At 41.4% G+C, this 19,078-nt stretch overlaps 1 protein-coding gene across 1 annotated transcript in view; it reads right to left on the reverse strand.

Moving 5' to 3' along the window:
- Positions 1–715: 715 nt before the first annotated feature.
- MTURN (maturin, neural progenitor differentiation regulator homolog) overlaps positions 716–19,078 on the reverse strand; it is a 65,119-nt gene continuing 46,756 nt past the window's right edge. The window contains exon 4 of the mRNA XM_062509060.1: positions 716–1,047. The gene's annotated coding sequence lies outside the window, so the exon portion shown is untranslated. The remainder of the gene's footprint in view (positions 1,048–19,078) is intronic.

Genomic DNA, 19,078 nt, shown 5'->3' on the forward strand with positions numbered 1-19,078 from the left:
TCCTGCACCTAAAGAGGCAGCTGGCTTAACAGAGAGCTTTATCTAGAGCAGTTCATGATAGTTAATAACAAGGAAGACACTTCAAGTTGTAACACAGTGAGAATTGCACAGGTAAATCAGTCTTCAGAAGTTGATTGCAGGCAAAGTTCTTTTACAGGATACATTTTTCTTTATTGATACTAATTCTTTGAATGCCAGACATCCAGAGAAAGAGGTAAATAAATGCAAAACAGTATTACAGAAAAATAACAGTGAAAAATGTAGGAATGAGAGCAGGTGGTAGAGCCACATGACCTTAGATTTGCCAAGTACAATCTGTATTCTCTTAGGTTCTCTATTATCTACCAAGTATTACCTTAACTTCTCAGCCCAGAAGAAAAAAATGCCTTTGTCCTTATTTTTGCACAGTATTTGCTAATATTTTATATTAGTTATTAATTAGCATTCTACAGCACCCTACTTGCAGCCTGCTACTGATAAGCCTAATAATGAGAAACAAAAACAAATAGGAATGTTAAACACAGCTGCTTGGGCAGTCACACGTGTCACAGTGACTTTGTGCAGCAGGAGTCAAACGGGAAGAACAACCATAAAATATACCAAAAGCAAGGCACACTGAAGTAAGTATCAGGATAATACTTTATTATCTAATGCACAGTGAAGAATACAAAGGCATGTAACTGGATTTTTCTGAAGGCCTAGATCACAGCTACAAGGCTACCAAGTAGGGAGGATATCAGAGAGCTCCACACTCTCTGCCAGAAACGTTTTCTGCCTCGGCTTCTGTGCATCACGCCTGGTGTAAACCAAGCATGAGGGTGGTGTAAAAGGCTCCATCTGTCATGTTGGCTCAGTTCCACTCGACAGAAGCCAAAATCCATGAAAGTAAGAGATGAGAAATCAGAATTGTGAACCCACTTCCTCCTCTCTCCACTTTGCCTTTCCCCAGTTTGTACTTCTCCAGGAGCAAGAGAAGCTGTGTCTCGTTCTAGATTGCTTCTTGCAGAGTGAGGGGAGTCACGGTTCATCCATCTTCCTCAGCCTTCCCTAAATAAGATAGAGAATGAGGGATTTAAATTTCTTAAAGAAGCAAAATGTTTTCTGAAGAGTAGTAGAAACCAGTCATTTCATCACTTCAGAAAGCCAACATACACTTCCTGGCTGATTGCTCTGCCCCATGCTGCTTTCAGTTCAATATTCAGAAAATGTCAGGCAAATTGTAAATCAAGTGCAAGTTAGAACAGTCTTTGTAACTGCCTGACATGTAGCAAAACACGTCAAGATGATGCAGTATCTTTCTAGGCAGTGGAAATGCAAAGACTCAGTCTTTGTCAGTAGGTTCTTGTTGAGATGAGTACTCTTAGTTGCAGGATTAACCATCCCCATGGAGCACCTGTGCAATGCTGTCTTAGCAGGGTCACAAATTACCAAGATAATTCAGAACCATTTATTTTTCTTTATTGTTTTCTAAACAAAGCTTTTCTCTGGACTCATGGTAATTCCTCTTTAATTCAGTCATGTTATGATCACAATTTAGATAGGGTCCTTTTACAGCCATATTAATCCCAATCAAGGACAGAAAGCAGTTCTACACTTTCCACATGGAAAAAGACCAGTGCTGTAGGAAGCATATCATGAGGCTGGAGAAGCTTGGATTCACTCTGGGTAGCAATTCTTCCTGTCTTGTTAATGAAAACTTATAGAGCAATCTGGTATTGCAAGTCCACACTGACATCTAGTGCTGAAAAAATTGCACAAGCCAGTGAGGAAATGAAGGAAAAAAGTGTTGGATTAGGAATGAAAAATCTAAAAGTATAGCAAAACATCCCTCCTGCTTTTTGAAAATGCCTGGTGGTTTGTGGGTCTGTCCTGTGGGCAGGAGATGCTCTGCTGTCTCCATGAACTTAGATGCTGAGGGGGCATCCCTTGGAGAAATGCATGGGATACGGGGTCTGACAGACAACACAGCAAGCCCTGGCTGCTCCTGAAAACTGCTCTTGAGGTCATGAGGCATCTTGAGTTGTGACTTACTTTAAGTTTGTTTTGTAGTCACTGCTACTGTAGGACTTGGTCCAGATCAGTATAATTAACAGATAACTGCTGCCAATGGCCCAGTAACCCTGATATTATAAACAAAGACTTGATGAGATTGAAATGTTCTCACCTTCCAATCTGAGAAGAGAATTTCCTGTTACTTTGGAAATATTCCCTCTTTAAGCTGTGTCTAGGCTTCTTTTTTTTTAATTTTAAATTTTTTTTAGTTCTTGATGTTCTCTTACCTCCCATTACAACACAAAAAAAAAAACCCATTCTCATCATTTTTAAGCACACACAAAAATTTGCACTTTACAATATTTGACTGTGCCTTTAAGGACAGGCAAAGATTGTAAAACAAAATATTTGTGATTTTTTTTAATTGTAGTTTCTACCTTCCATGGGGAAGTAAAAAGTAATAATAGTATACAGAATAATGAATGTTTTTCAGTGTCTTAGCTGCCAGCACAGTTCCTTCCCTGTCACCAGGGAAATGGTGAGATTAAAACCATGTGCTCTGTGTGCTTCAGAAGTGAAATATGCATGTCAGTGTTGTATAAATCATCAAAGGAGATGAGCAAAAGGACAGATCCAAAGCCACCAATATCAATGGACTTTTTTTCCCCATTAAATCCCATGAGCTTTGGATCAGGTCCCGGTGGATGCCAAACCTCTGCCAACCCCACTGAGAAACTGTTGTCCAAATGCTGGTGTGCTGTTTGGCAGCCCACAGCTGTGAGGTTGGCAGGTGTATCCTTCATGGAGAGAATTCTGGTATTGATGAGCAGGATTTCACAGTGGGACCCAGCACAGGGGAATTCTTGTTTCTCTGCACGGAGGCAAAGCAGAGCCTACCCTACCAGTGGCTGCTGTGTGTGAGGGCATTCTCTTCCTTCAGACACACACTGAGGCACACCAGCAAGCTGTATCTCCTGGTACTGCCTGGGGAGCAGCTCTTCCCTCCTCCTCCTTCACAGCACAGCAAGCAATGGCTGGCAGGATTTAGCCCTTACTGCCTTGCAAGTATGAAAATCTCAGTAGGAAAAAGTGGCTTTTGTTCTGTACATAGTACCCTTCTTCCCCTTATAGTCAGAATCAGCCCAGGTGCTCAGATGTAATTTCTTCCATCAGTTTTTGCAATTTTTAAGTTGTTTTTTTTTCCCAGGGAATTAATGATACAAAAGTAAGCAAGTTGTCACATCCAGGCTGCATTTCTTTGCCCCTGTATCTTGTAATCAACAACAGTATGCAGATTTTTTTTCAGACTTTTGCATCTAGGCTGGACAGATTGGGATGTGCCTGGAGTATTGGTAGACCCAATTAGACAATAAATAGTGTAAGTAGCTGTCAAAAAATAAGGCTAATGCAGGAGAAAGCATGTGGCATCTCTCACTAGATAAGCTAGAATGATTGGCATGTTCAGTCAGGAACAGTAGTTTTCTGATTTAATGGGGGCTTAAGACAAATTATCTTGCAGCTGAGACCATGCAAATCAATCATTAAAATGTCAGGTTAGAGTCCGATGTCAGATAAAATTCCATTAATATCAGTAGAATTGCACCAAATTTATCCATCCAAATTTATAGGGTGTGAAAATTGACCCGTAATTGTTATTAGGAGCAAAAACATGCAAAACTGTATCACATGTCTAGAATTTTCTTCAAATAAAAAGTAGTAGAATAGTAAAGCCAAGCATGTACAATAGACTAGAGTAGAAAAGAAGGAGAAAGAACAGGAACAGGAACAAGTAAAAGAAAAGGAGAGGAAGGGGACAACGGAATGAGGAAAGAAAAAAGGAAAGAGAATGAAAGACTGGAAGAAATGCCAAGAAAAGAATGCAGAAAATTTCCCTGAGGAAATTTAAAAACATGGAAAAAAATACAAATGCATATTAATAACATTGAATTAAATAATTTTAATACTACTGTCATCATGTCATGTTCATATTCATCCTTTCCCTTTCTGCTCCCAAGAAAACCCAAGAAATCTGGTGCTGGTGATTTATTCAAGGAGCCACTATAATTTTAAAGGTGACTAGTTTGCAGAGCATATTTGGTGCAGTGATTGAGCATCCAGTACAAACACAGTCAGCTGTCATTAGTTCCTAAGCCTTTAGGAGTATTCAGAGTGTGTGGAAATCAATGTTTTTTCAGTGTGGTACTTAGGCAATAACAGCTCCATTCCCAACTAAGAGCTGGCTTGCTTTGTGCTGAGCACAATCTGTTTGAATTTCAAATATTTGAGGGGAGGCATCGAGTTAAGTTGAATGGTAATAATTTAGTATTTGGTGCTTAGCATTAAATCCCCCACTTGATCCTTTGCTTTCTGCTTAGAAGTGGGGTTCAGTAAAGGGAACATTCCTGTTCATACAAGCAGCATGAGCTGGGGCTACACTCACAACCTAGGTCAGAGAGCCTCCATGGGGCTTCCCGGTGACTCAAGACTTCGACAAACCCCCAGTCTGGGGTGAAAGAATAACTTTTGTAAAGTATAGATTGGTTTTACAAACAGTAGCTGTCCAAAAGACAGGAATGACAGAGTTTTGGCAGTGTGCAGATCCATGCAGCAGCAGATCAAGCTGGGGTGGCTGACACAAGTACCAGCCTTGCCTCATCATGCTGCCCTTATCTCAGAGGCTGGCATCCTTGCCTGGAGCTGACAGAAGGATACAGACAGCTTGACATGTTAGGGTAAAGCAAAAAATATGTCAGTCAGGAACAGTGGCAGTTCAGGAGCAGCTGTGTGACCCATCAACACCCTCCCCTGCGAGGCTGGGAGAAGGGATGGCACAGTCCTGCTTTAATCCATTGCCACATCCAAGTAAATATCCCGAGACTTCAGAATTTGGCTATGAACAGCTTCTAATTCAAGCTGGCGGTCCTCAGCAACAGAGAAAAATGTAAATGCACAATGACAAGTTATGCAGTGTGGTGTGTCAGACAGTGACAGCAGAGGAAAAGAATGCTTTAGAAAATTCACAGATACACAGCAAAACCCCTGGAATTGAGGAATCTAAAGAGGATTTTTTTTCTTTTAGCTCCTTCATTATATTTGGAGTAATTATCCTTTCCTTCATCTGAAAATTGTTCTTTCCAGAATCCTTTTAGACTTCAGACTTCATTTAAAATCATATTTGATGATCTGATAGTTTGCTCTGTCTGACAATATTACAGTGCAAGTTTCAACAGCTGTAACCCACCTGAACTGATATGCCTCTACTAATAGTGTTCAAACCAGGTCCCTACTTGCAGTGGAGGCTGAAGGAGAAATGTTAATGCAATTCCATTATTAGGAAGGGCATTTTGCAAAGAGAAGAGAAAAAGTCACACTGAATAAGGATGCCAAAAATTATTAAAAATATGTTGTTAAATCAAGATTTATTTATGTGAAGGATATATTCCCAGTGGAAGAAAACTGGAAAGACAGTATATTTTCCCATAAGAAAAGGAACAAAAGGAAAGAGGGTACAATGCTTGAAGAGCAGCAGCGTAAGTCAGAAGAAAACTCGTCCTTGGTTTTAACCTATCTGGCTTAATTATTTGGGCAACTTATTAGTCAGTCTAGTCTTTAGCTGATTCCATTCCTCCCTTTCTACTCTTTACCTCTCTTAACATTTTGTCAGGATAAAACATATTACAAATTGCAAGAGGCTCAAACAGTGAGTAAAACCAGAAGGTCAATACATTTTGTACATATCCTTATGATAAGAAGAGTTTTGGAAACACAGAACTTTTAGGGAACTCATGGTATCCAAGTTATGCAAATGCCAGTCACTGAAGATCCATGTCACTAATGCTCACCTGCTAAGCAGAGCCATGAAGCACAGAACATGCAATTAATATTTTGGCAAAAATAGCTTGTAAGTTCATATACAGCAGGACATCTCTGAAAAAATGAGTCAGTGAAATACATTGTCATGTAGAGATTGTAGCAACCTGAGGAGCCACTTTTGAATTCACCTGGCAATTCACAGATATAACCTATACTAGAGGAAAATGGATAAATATTTTTTCTGATCAGCAGCTGACAAACCAAATGTATTTACTGTCAATGCTGCACAGTTAATCACAAAATCCCAGAAATCAGATGGTACAGAACCTACTGGTTTTTGCTAATATTGCTGTATGGTACTTATTAGGGCTTTCTCAGGTAAGAAATTAATTTTTATTAAGAAGTTTTGTGGGCATCAAAACAGAAGTAATGAGAGAAGAATTAGCCGGGAGTCCAGAGGCAAATAGGGTGGGAAGGTCTATATAGAACAGCTTGTTGATAAACAGTAGGTGAAAACTCATGAGAAAGGAGGAGGATACCGAATGGAAACAGCTTTGCATATTGCCTGAATATTCTTTCACCCCATTTTAGAGAGGTAGGGTGAAACATTGTCAAGGCTGATCTGTCCCACAGACAGGCAGTAAAGAATTTGGTCTCTCTCTTTATTAGTTTGCTAACTGAGCTGACTGGCAATTCAGACCACGGGTGGAAGTTTAATTATCATCCCTGTTGTTTTCATTATAAACTGCTGTTCCTTGGTGGTTTATCACTTCAGTTTTTAAGGCCTTTTTGTGTGTGGTTTGGTCACAGAGGTAGTAGAGCTAGATTGATTTAGAAACAGATTTAACCAGACTGGTGCTGAAATTGTGGTTAAACTAGCCTGACATACTTCTTCACCTCTTTCTGTAACACACATGCTAAAAAAACCTGCCCTTGTATTTACCAGAATTAAACATAACTGGAATTACATTGATAGTCTTTGCAGAAAAATCTCACTAAGACACGCTTCTTGGAGAGGCATATGATCTATCTGGAATTTCTTAATGAGACTAAGCCCGGCTCACATCCAAGGTGCAAGTCAATTGATCAACATTTGCAAGAAATCCTGAATTATATTCCAAATTTAATTTTTCACAGAGCTCAGAAGATCTTTTCCCTATCCTCCTCTTCCAGATCAGGGACATGCCACTCTCCCAGTTCTATTGGTTAATAAAGATCTGAAAGCATAGCTGTTACTGAGAGGCTTACATGTGTTTCACGTACCAGTAAATATGCCTGAAAAGTGAGAACCTGAGAGGATATAAAGCAGATTTCTGTAGACAGTAATGCCTTATGCTGGTTTTCAAAGAAAAATGGTGGAATTTAAGGAATTTTTTTCTTCCTCCATAAATCAAAGAGGTTATGGAAAGAGTTATTAGTTCCTCTTCTCCACAGCAAACTATGCTTTTGAAGGCCTTCCAGAGTACTTGACAAAAAACTGTTTACCTACCTGCTCAGGTCTTTAGAGGGTAAGAATATATTATTTTGGAAGATGCAATTATATGGTTACAAATCCAGCATGCTGTGTGGCTATTGGTGTAGGTAGACATTATAAAATGCTTCCAGAAAATGTTTTGATATTGGCAAGAAAAGAGTGGGAATTGATGAACCAGGTTTTCCCAGATCAGATTGTTGAGCTCTAGCCCCTCAGGATCTGTCTCCACTCTAGATCTAATTCAAGGGAGCAGCAGACCCAGCCTGTGCAGCCACGCTGCAGGGCTGCATTCAAGTGCCATCAGCCATCTCCATCCTAGTGCATCTTCCTGTGAAAGGAGAGGGCAGGAATACAGAGGTGGAAGAACTTTGGTTATCATTTGTGTTTGGTGTCAGAGCTTCTGTGGGTATATCCCACAGTTCTCAGCCTTATACTAGCCCAAGTTGTTCTGTCATTTATTTCCAATGAATCTTGGGCCAAAAATTGGAAAAGCCTAATTTTAAATAGTTTTCTTGCAAAATGGTGCTCCCCATGTTGCCACTATCACTTTAGGGATTTAGGGTTATAACCCAACCCAGTGAAGTGCAAAGGAAACACTTGGATGAGCTGCCAACATTTGGGTACAGCATCTAGCTAAGACCCTGAGTGAATCCCTAGGGAGCACAGAATCACAGAATATGCTGAGTTGGAAGGGACCCACAAGGATGATCAAGTCCAATTCCTGTCCCTGCACAGGACACCCTAACAATCCCACCATGCCCCTGAGAGCATTGTCCAAACACTTCTTGGTCTCTGGCCGGCTTGGGAACATGACCACTGCCCTGGGGAGTCTGGTCCAGTGTCCAACCACCCTCTGGAGTGGTTGGGCCCTCAGTACTGACAAGATGTCCACAGAGAGACTGACACCATTTCTCCTGGCAATACTAACTCACCAACACCTGGCTTCAATGGTCCTTTAGCTGTAGGAAGGGTTTGTCCCCAAAAGTCACATGTGGCTTTTCCCACTCCGATCTGTTTTCTGCAAACCTGTAAGGGCAGTTGGAGGGTCACAGCCTTTCCCTCAATAGCTTCTTCTTCCTGAAAGCCCCTATCCAGAAATGCTGGATTTAAACAGCCCAGGTGACGATCTCCCCAGTTTCTGAAGTATGGACAGCTCTTTAATTAACCCCATTTGTGGCCTGACCTCTCGTTGCTGTCAGATCCGCTTTCACTTTTTATTTCCTCCCAAACATGACCCTGATATTTACAACTTCAGAAGTGTAAGTTTACATAACTTCAGGAAATTTAGAGATTAGCAGTCTTGATGGAGAAGTGTGTAACTTCCAGCAGAGAGGGATCATATCCCAAACAGCCTGAGGAAATCAATCTCTTTCCTCCTTACAATTCTTTGTCTTGCACGTGTGACATCCCATTTCATGTTCATCCAGAAGCATGTTTTCACCAGTCAATCCCTTTTTTCTATATGCTGTTACTGTTCACATATCAATAAAGCTACAGAAATAATATATTCATATAAAATGGACTTTTCACAGCATTTCTTACGTACTATTTTCACTAAGCACAAAGTCAGATTATATATTTCACCAAAAGCTTTAAAACAAGTTTGGTTTTCAGTTCTTGAACACACGAGTTACCCAGCATTTTTCTCTCCTACCCGAAGCAAATGCTGGTAATTGAGAGTCTTCTTGCTTGACGCAAACCTTCCAAACACCATTTATGTTGGATGACTGGCCTTTGGGACACACATACACAGATGTCTCATCTTTCAACATTTAGCCTGAACCAAGGCAAGAGACAAACGGGGGATCATCTCCTCTCATCTGTCTTCTTGTCACGGCTTGCTGCCCTGCTGATAGGTTACTACCCAGATAGGTCCACCATGCCCCAGGCAGTGCCCCTATCTCAAGAGACATCTCTGAACCATTTGCAGATCCAAAGCAAATCCATTTTATCATATATATACACGGATATGCGTTATCCAGCCTACCCAGTGTGAATTTTAACTGGTGCATAAGCGCTGTGTAATCATTGTTTTGTGTGCTATTTTTGCATGTTTTACAGAGATACCGCCCTCTGCATAGCTGGGGTGTTTTTCCATTTGTATGGTAATGAATCAGTATGAAGGGGGCCTTTCCTGCTCAGTTCCTTGCCCGGCCCTGGTCCCTCGGATAGCTGAGCAAGGCCAGCAGCAGCAGAGCCGCTAATGAAGGTAGGGAAGATGAGGACAAAGAGCCCCGCCATACCTATTCAGGGAGAAATCTGCATCTGAAAGTGCCTGCTGGAAATGGGCGCGATGCCAAACAGCAGGGAGAAGGGGGACGCTCTGGAATATAAAGGAGGGCATACGATTGTCTTTTTCTGTCTTTAAGTCACTGGCTATTCTTAAAAAGAAAAAAAAAAGAGAAAAAAGTAGGAAACAAGGAGAACGGTTTGATTTGGCAGCTGCACGTTTTATATCCATATCCCAGCAAATGCAACACCTTTTCTCCCACCAACCTGCCTGCTGCTGCTACTCTGCTATTACTGCAAGCATTCTCCTGTCCCCTCTCTCCCTAAGAGTCTCTACCAACAGCTGATGAATGTGCTGGATCTACAGTTGCCCCAGGATGCAGCAGTCCAGGCTGTGCCGTCTGAGCACACAGGTGACTTAAGCACTCATTTTCAGGGATCGCTTTCCTCTGGGGAGTTTAGGTTATGCAGTTGAGCCCGATGCCCACAGTTCAGGTCACAGCAGCCACCACTGCTCAGCAGCTTTTGCTATTCCAGTTGAATGGGTTTTGTTTGGCAGTTCTGCCTCCACCCATTCCTACTCTTCTCCCGTGGGGAAGGTGCCACGGTCTTTCCCACTATAGTCCCCCTGCTGCCTCCAAGAAAAGAAAGCTTCCTCCAAGAAACCGTGGCAGCCTTCATGTCCTGATGTGTAGTGGCATCCCCTCCTGAGCACAGGTCAAAACACACAGCTGTCATCAGAAGAGAAAGAAGGAAGCAGATCAGCAGCAGCAGCAGGTTCATCAGTACTGGCATTCACAGGGGACAAACCGCAGCAGGAGCCTGGATGACAAGTAGGAATGGCATACCCAGCCAGTGGACAGCATAATGCTGGAGCAAAAGCCAGTTGTCTCTCTCCCCTACTCCCCTTTTGGTAGCTAGGCTGATTAATAGGTCCTAATAATAGGGCAGCCCGCCCCATGGGGAGAAAAAAATTTAAAAAAAAATTAAAAAAAATTATTATATGTAGGCCAAGGGTGGAGTGAAAGCCCTGAATTATGCTGAGCTCTAAACCTGGTGTTCAGTGTGGTGGGAGAAAACCTTCAGGACCCTCAGTGCAAGTTTGATAACAGTGTGTGAATCACATGCCAGGGGACCTGGGCTGAGAACCTGCTATCTAAATCTCAGCTTCCCCAGTACCAGAAACACCCCAGCTGAGGCTCATCCAGGATTCATCTGCAAAGACTAAGAAAGAGAGGAGCGGTGATTGACGTGGTAATACAGTATCTCCCATGCAAAACTGCCCTCAACCCCCTCTAGCATTTTCATTACCAAATACACATCTTGTTTTCGCACTGCAAAGAGCATGGGAATGAAATGTGATAATGAGACATAACGAGATGCATGTGTGAGACAAGCTGTGGACAGGCAGTGAACATAAAAAGAGACATGTACATGTGCACATACGGGAGAAGTGGCAGATAAGCACTTTCTTATAATCTGGCAACAATAACCATGACAATAACTGAGTTCTGTTTTAATTTTCCATCCTCCATGTGCTTTTGTGTCTCTCGAGAAAACAAGCAAATGACCAAATTGCAAATGGTCATTCACAGTGAGCAAATGAGGCTTTCTATTCAGATTCTTATAACTAGAGTTCAGTCAGCCCTGTCAAAAATGTCCACTAATATCCACTTATATGATCAGGTAAGTTTATTTAATCTGTCTTCCTGCCCTTTGTCATCTGTATATTTTTTTCTTTATTAAAAAGGAGAATGCTGCATGGAATGCCCACAAGAATGCATCTTACAGAGAATATTGGAAAATATAAATTCCAAATTCCCTTTTCATAATTTGTGGCACACCCAGTGCTAAAAGCTGCTTCCACTTTATCATGAATCAGAACTAATGCCAGACCTGCCTCTGTTTCTTACACTTGCAAAATTAATACTGGTAAGCTTCATCTCAGAATGGACTTAGAGAGATTGTCTGGCAGATATTTTCAAATGATAAATAATAGGGGAGAAACAATACTGTCTGGACAGTGTACCAGCTGAAGAAGAAGCAATATTCATTCATAAAATTCTTTTCTAAGTATTGACATACTGCAACTACTCAGCATGAGAGGCAAAAAAAAGTTATAATCTATCCATATCCTCTTCTTTTTGGATGGTTCCCAGTACTAATTTCAGCAGAGGAGCATTCTGGACTGAAATCCTCTGTCTTTTCTACTTATAGGAACTCAAAGGCTGCACATAATGTTGTAGGTTTTCAGATTTTTTTGCAGTAGTACTTCTTGTCCTTCTACCTTTTTGTGAGGTCAGGGATCCACAGCAACAGGCCTTTAGCTGAAAGCCTGTTGTAAACTGAACCAACAGTAGCAGATGCAGAAACAGATTTCCCTCGGGAAATAATGTCAAGTCAGTCTGACAGCTGTAGTGGCAAGTACTAACAATGTTCATTGCCCTTGTAAATCTTGGGGATAAACACCCCTAACACGTCAATGACTGATGGTGGAGATTGAGTGGAGTGTAAGTGTTGTAGTACACAGCGTACATTCCTGCACTTCCATTGTGCAAAAATGGCAATGAATGGTCATTTATACTGGGCAGGGTGTAACTGCTGTGCCACAGAGCCCATGGGCAGGCAGTGCTGGGTTGGGTGCAGAGGCTTCTACATGAACATGTCATGATGCTCAGTGTTCATTGATTCTTTTACTCCCTTGTATTTGTTGCTGTCCAGGTAAACACTTCCTCTTATTGAAGCAGAAATTGTTTAGCACAGTGCATAGCATTGGCACAGCATAGCACAATGCCAAGAGCCATGCAAACATTAAAATGTGGATATGATTCATTCCTGCTGATGGAAGCAAACCCATGGCATAAGAGAAGGAAATTATTCTGTTTCTTTCCACTTTGACATGGACATCTCTATGACAGGCTTGAGGGATTTCTAGTCTGGCTTTGTTCCCTGTTGGAAAGAACATTCCCTTGCTGCAACCTTGCAGGAGAGGTTGGCCTGGCAACACACCCTCTTCTGGGCTGAGATATGTGCTTGTCTCATGACAATGAAGCCCCCCCTAGGCAAATTTTTCCTCTCAGCCAGCCTTCCAGACACCATCTTTTTGCCCTTTTTGCATTAGAGGGCAAGGAAATTACTGATGGGACATCAACAATGAAGGGAATGTCATTGGCGAAACCAGCAACCTGCTTTTCATTGTTACTTTTTTATTCATGCCTGGATCATGTGCAGTGGTTTCTATGACAACAGAAAAATTATTTCTTAACATAAATCGAGTTTGTCAGACTTCTACTTGTGCATTGCACTTCCTGAAGGCTAGAAAAGCAATTCTGAGACCGAAAACAGACAAACTGATCGGCTCTATGAAAATGGAGCTACCAAGGATCTAAAATAGAAAAGATTCTTTGTTTTCCTAGGGAAGTTTCTTCCTAGTATTGCATTGTTGTTGTTCTTTTTTATTTTGAGTAAGAAAAGCATGGGAATAGTGAATATCACAAGTAATACACTTATATTGCAAATGCACACACTTTGGGACAAATCAGCTGTCTTTCTCAGAAAAGAAGTGTGAATGTTCAGTACCGAAACAACACAGGAAAAAGAAGAGAAGGTTCATAGGAGCTCCTTTTTAGAAAATGTAAAGAGGTATCTGAAAATCACATTCTGTGTCTGATGCACAGGTAGTGATAATAGTTCTTGGTAACCTGCTCCCCAGAATGCAAAATCATAAATTTACCTTTTACTTTCAACTTGTTTCTCATCTTGTCCTCTGGCATCTTTTTTGTTAGCCCCTAAAAGTACAGTTAGCATTAGCAGATTGCAATGACTGTTTTGCAGGCAGTTCATCCCTATGCCATGTGTTTCTGCTGCACAGCAATTAGCCTTTTAAAATAGTCTGAATTTTTTTTACAGACTGAGTGATGAATGGTAGCATCCCATATCTCTTTAATCTAGAATGATCATAATTTTTAGCTATAGCAAAACCCTTGCAGAAGCTCAGTGCAGTTCGTAGTATTGGTATAAGCTATTGGTTCTAGGCAGTCGGTTACTCTTGCTAATCTAAAATTGGTGGTTAACAGGCTGTTTCACTTGAGCTGTCTCTTACCTAAAGGGTATCCTGTTCATCCTATGGAATGAACAAACAGAACAAACTCCACCCCTGGATATGGAGAATGAGCTACAGTGTGAGTATGGACAAGCATATTGCCTTCTGTCCATAGCACAGCTCCTGTTTATCTCAAAGAGATCTTCCCTGAATGAGCAAAAGCAAAGCCTCACCTTTGCTGCAGAAGGTAATGGATTGTTTATTATCCCTTCACTCTTTCAGTATTTGATTCAGCGAAACTCAGTAGGAGTGATTTCTCTTCCCTTCCTTCCCATCTTCCTTTCTCTTTCTGCTCTACTTCCTTCTTGGCATCCCTCCTTTCTTCAGCCTTCTCCTTCCAGCAGTTCCAAGCCCAGCCTCAACTGCATCTTGGCTTCATTTCTATTCCTTTCCATCTGCTAAAATGTATTCATGTATTATGTATCAAATGTTGACATTTATAATGTTGTCAATAAGGTTTTGAGTCAAAGCCTGAATAGAAACAAGCAAATTGGTCAGCATTTATATCTCATCAGTATTTTATATCTCAGACTATTTTTGGACTGAAGAAAGGAAACACTGCACAGTTTGGACCTGCTAGGAAGATTTCCTGAACAACCATGATAGATAAGAGCAATTTTTCACTTTAATGGAAGTATAAAAGCCAAAGAATATGATAGTTTCCTATGGTTAACTCATGAATCAAGGTGAGCTAGTGTTTCAAGAATCCTGTATCGAAGTAAACATATGCCACTGCAGTGAAATGAATGTGCAGGCCTTTTAGGATGTCCACATACACACACATGCATGGCTGGGAGTGGGGCTTGTATTCTTAAGGCAGCAATTCCACAGCAGTTTAATATATGATCTAAAGCGGGGTTGCCCTCCACCTTTCCTGACATGCTCTCCTTGTGTGATCATAAAGAGAGCCAGTTAAGGGGGAGGAATGAGCAAATCATTTCATGAGGTGTGCAGAGGGGGAAAAGAAAGCATTTCCTTCCAGTTTAGCTTTCCAGCTCACTGCAGGATTAGGTATAGTTTTTGCCAGTGTGAGGGAGAGGTGAAAAGTCGAGTCAGCAATGTGGTGAGGCAAAGGGGCAGGTAGTCAAGAGGTAACAGCAACCTTGGTCAGCTCAGACTCTGACAGAACTGCAGATTCAAGTGTGGACTTTTATCATCTCAGGTATGACTTTGTGGTATCCATGAAAGCACGAGAGGTGTGTCAAACTTGCTTCAGCAGCATTGTGGCATTAGGGATGCTTAAATTTACAGCCCTGTTTTTAATTTCTTGTCTCTGATGTATTGATTGCTACTCTTCCTCCGATCTCTTTGCTATGCATCACACTTGGATTTTAGGAGAGGTTTCAGACAGCTCTGGATATCTGGATAAGACAAATTTCTTATTCTCTACAGATTTATTTATGTTTATGGGATGCCCATATCTGACTGTTTGGATATGCACTCCATATACACAGAGTATTCTGATTGCAAGTTCCATAGGTCTTCCAATTACCAAGTGCTACAATCAGAGGGAGACAAAATATGAAATAGGATCTGGAACAGCATCAAAATGTGATTCTTTTTTTCCATTTCATCCAATAAAAGTTTCAGCACTTGGAAGAAATGGAACAAAATATTACAGAAATCCTTAGGTGTGATTTCCTCTTGGTAAAAAAAAACAACTGAAACAAACTGAAATTCAGGTTCTCCATTAACATGATGGAACAAAGTAAGAACTAGGCAAGGTAGACTAACAAGTACATGGCTGAATCTGTAAGGAACAAAAATGAAAAGAGGTTATAAGTGAGAAAAGAAAAAAACAGTGTTTTTCTGAATGCCTCAGTTAGTCAAAGCCCTGCACAAATGCCCAGCTAGGTGAGCTGTGTCCCCTTTACCCTCTGATCTTGGTCTGCAAATGATTCGTGTCATTCACTGATCCTCTACACCAGCTTGCCAGTCAGTTACTAGGGAATCACAGTTTCTCTTTTTGCATTCCATCCTTGCTTTTACTTAATTCAGTTAATCTCTCAGTGGTATATTTGCAAGTGTGAAAGAAGCAGCAGTGAAATGCAGAAGAGCTTTCTCTCTGTGCATGGCCCTTCTTCCAACCTGCCTTTGTGTTTAAATGTTTTCTCTTGTGTTTGCTTCTTGCTCCTCCTGGTCTTTTTAAATGTATCTTTTTTTCTCTAATCATTTTACAAACACAGACTCAACCAAAGGACACCCTCCAGGGCAGAAAAGTTCTGCTTTATTTGCTCTTAGAGGTCACCTACTCTGAATATTATATTCACAATTTATTTTAAAATTGCTGTTTATCCATTCTAAGTGGTTCAATCCATACATAATGTCCTAAAAAAAAATAAAATCTGGCCTTGAAACACTCTGAGGACCACCCAAGAATTGCTGAGCACTTCCCACTTCCATGAGAAGTGAAGGCTCAAAGTAACCCCCTGCGCTGTGCTTTAACTCTTCTGGCAGAACAGGACTGCAAGGCTTCACCCTGATGCTTCTGCTTCTCACCTTTTCTGTTTGCTAAGCATCAGCTGGCATCAACCAGTACACTGCATTTTTTCAGGTGTATCTCAAACAGAGAAGAGCTCAGCAGCACTTTTTCATACTTAGAACCATCTCTTGTAGCTATCCAGTCAAAGGAAATTAAATGTAGGAATATTTGCCGGAGAATTCCAAATCCCACCCCTCAGTAGCTGAGCACAAGCCTTTCTGGGAGAACGTGTTTTATATCAATCACAAAGAGTTTACAGTTTAAATGTGCCATTCTGGTGTATGTGACATCCATGACTTTTCATCCACTACAGGATGATCCTGTGCCACTGCAGGATGATACCTGTCTGTCCTAAAATGGAGGCACACCTTCTTCTCTCAGGAGGCGAGTTCCAAAATGGAGCCAACTCACATGTGGCTTACAGGAAGTAGTGTATTATTTAGTTTCCCTTTATTATTCATAGTCACCAGGACCCATTAAAGCTGTGAAGCTGCACAGATGTTTGCCAAACTGGAGCTGTATTCTTTTAACTGATAGTGCACGTGGCAATACAATCCAACATCTCATAGTAGACACCTGAGGGTATTGTCGGGGGTGGGGGGGGAAAAAGTGATGTTGTGAAGTGATTTCAAAAGGAATCAGAAGTGTTCAGTCGTGAAGCTAATATTTGGCAAGGGAAAAGTGACAGTCTATAGAGAACACAAAATATATTTTTTTCAGAGGATGGTGACTGGAGAAGGATATAAGGAAGCTGTGCCAGAGGCAGAACCAACAAATGAGAAAATAAACTGTACCACCTACCAGAATTTTACGTGGCAATACATAATCTAATGGGCTGTAATCTCAGCTAAGTAGGCTGGAATAACTCCATTAAAATCAATGAACTCAGCAAATCCAGATGGGGACATGGAGAAGACGTGTCTTTAGCAAGTCGTTTTGTTTAAGTCACACTTTGGTGCTTTCTATGCCGTTTGTTTTCCTCTTGTAACACACTAGAGGCCAAATTCATTTTCCAAGGGTGTCCAGCGCCCAACCCTGTCAGCATCATTGCTGCTGTCAGAACCAGCACATGGAAAAGTGCAGCAGCTTGGAGCAAGATGCCCATGCTGGGCAATGGTAACAAATGGTAGCCAGACAGGAACACACTAGAGCCTCAAAGCAGCCCTCTGAGCTGGCCTGCCCTGGCCAGGACTGGCAGGACAGCCCAGGACCAGGCAGGGCCAGGGATGCTTGGGCAGGCAGTGCTCCCAGGGAGATGTTACACCTCATCTCCTCTGCAGACCAGCTGCTTCTGCTCCTCCATTGTTTCCAGAGGAGCCAGGAACAGGCAATTACAAACCTGCACACATGCTGGCAATCTGTTGCCCCATTATGTTCCTCGATCTGCCCTCTCTATGGCTAATGAAGTAGTGAAGTTAGACACAGGGCACTCTGCATTCAAAGCACAAGAGCAATTTTAAAGGAAAAACAAAGCTTTTGACAAGAAAGAACTTTGAGGGAGCTAAAAATTTTATTTTATGGCATGTAAAACACATGCTTGTGATAAAATGACCTAGTTATATGCAACAGACAACTTGCAGAAAAACACCAGTGCTAAGCACAGAGCAATTTAAGGGGAAACAAGTCTCTTGAGAGTTTTTGCAAGTTTTGTTTATAATTTCCTTTGGCAGCATGGATGCAAGAGAGGAAAAGCACCTGATTTGTTTTTCCCTCCAAGTCGTTTTCCCTCTGTTTGACCTCTGCAAGTCAGAACCCACCACAAACAAAATTCTGGAGCAAAGATCAGCTACATCAGACCTCCAGGTAAATGGATACCTTGGCTCAGAAAGCTCACTCAAAATGAGTCACTCTTGTTATTCTCTTCCTCAGATTGTAAATGACATTTATTGAGATTTTCTCTCTATTTTTTCCCATCATCAAATGACCTTTAGCTGTGTGGGCAACACCAAATAAGTATAACCCTGTCATACTATGGGTCAGGGAAAAGCCTAGAAGAAAAGCAAGGGTTGATGTAAGTACACTGCCAACCAGGCCATGTATTCATCAACTAATCTCAGGCAAGCCTCCTGAGATCTTTATCAAGTTAAATGATCAGTTCCCTTCCTTCTTTTCCCATTTTTCCTGTTGCCTTTGGATTTGCTGCCTATTCAGAATAGTTGTCTTGGTAAATAAAATTACTTTGGAACCAAGTGCTGGCTCTTCTGGCTGACTTTTCCAGAGCTGTTCCATTCCTGATCACTGCAGTACAGGAGCAAAGCATTATGAATTGAAGCATTATGAATTGAGTCCATTATTCAACTCCTCTCTAGATACAAGATGTCCTAATTTATGAACAATGTGGAACAGTTGCTGAGTTTTTTTGGCATAGTGAGGGCCTCTCATAGGTCCTCCTCACTATAACCATAAGAACACAAATATTAAGGACCTCTTAGTTTTCCAGCATTTTTCTGCAACACCCTCAGAAGTCATCAGGAGCATCTATTTTCCAATGAAAAGTCACTTACTGCTGTCAGTGGGAAACCAATTTGTTTCTCTGACCTGGCAGTGAAAAGAGATACAGGAATAACTTCAAAAGTAATTTCAGCAACTTTTCTTCTGTACTTTTTAGAGCAGTATATGTGTATGTTCCTAAATGTTCTCTTCAGGTTAGCTATGCCTGCTTGTCTTTGTGCTGGAAGGGCTAAAGCAGTACAGCTTGTGGCTGTAAACACAGAAGAGCCTCTGATGGCAAATTGTAGCCTGAACCTCCAGCCACCTGCTTGTGCCTGCTGTACTAGAAGGAACCTCAAGAGAAGGCTGGAAGGCATCTGGGTTTCAATAAGTCACTTTTCTCTCACTGTGGAAGTCCTTTTTCAGAGCCTGTAGAGAAGAATAGACTTGAGCAGGCTGCTCAGCTCTCCGTCCTTACTCCAGAGGTACTTGGGGACCTCATCAAAACTGGGGAGTTTGGGAAGAAAACTGGTTCAAGTGATTTTGAAAAGCTCTG

Source organism: Cinclus cinclus, chromosome 1 (assembly GCF_963662255.1).
Source record: "Cinclus cinclus chromosome 1, bCinCin1.1, whole genome shotgun sequence".
NCBI lineage: Eukaryota > Metazoa > Chordata > Aves > Passeriformes > Cinclidae > Cinclus > Cinclus cinclus.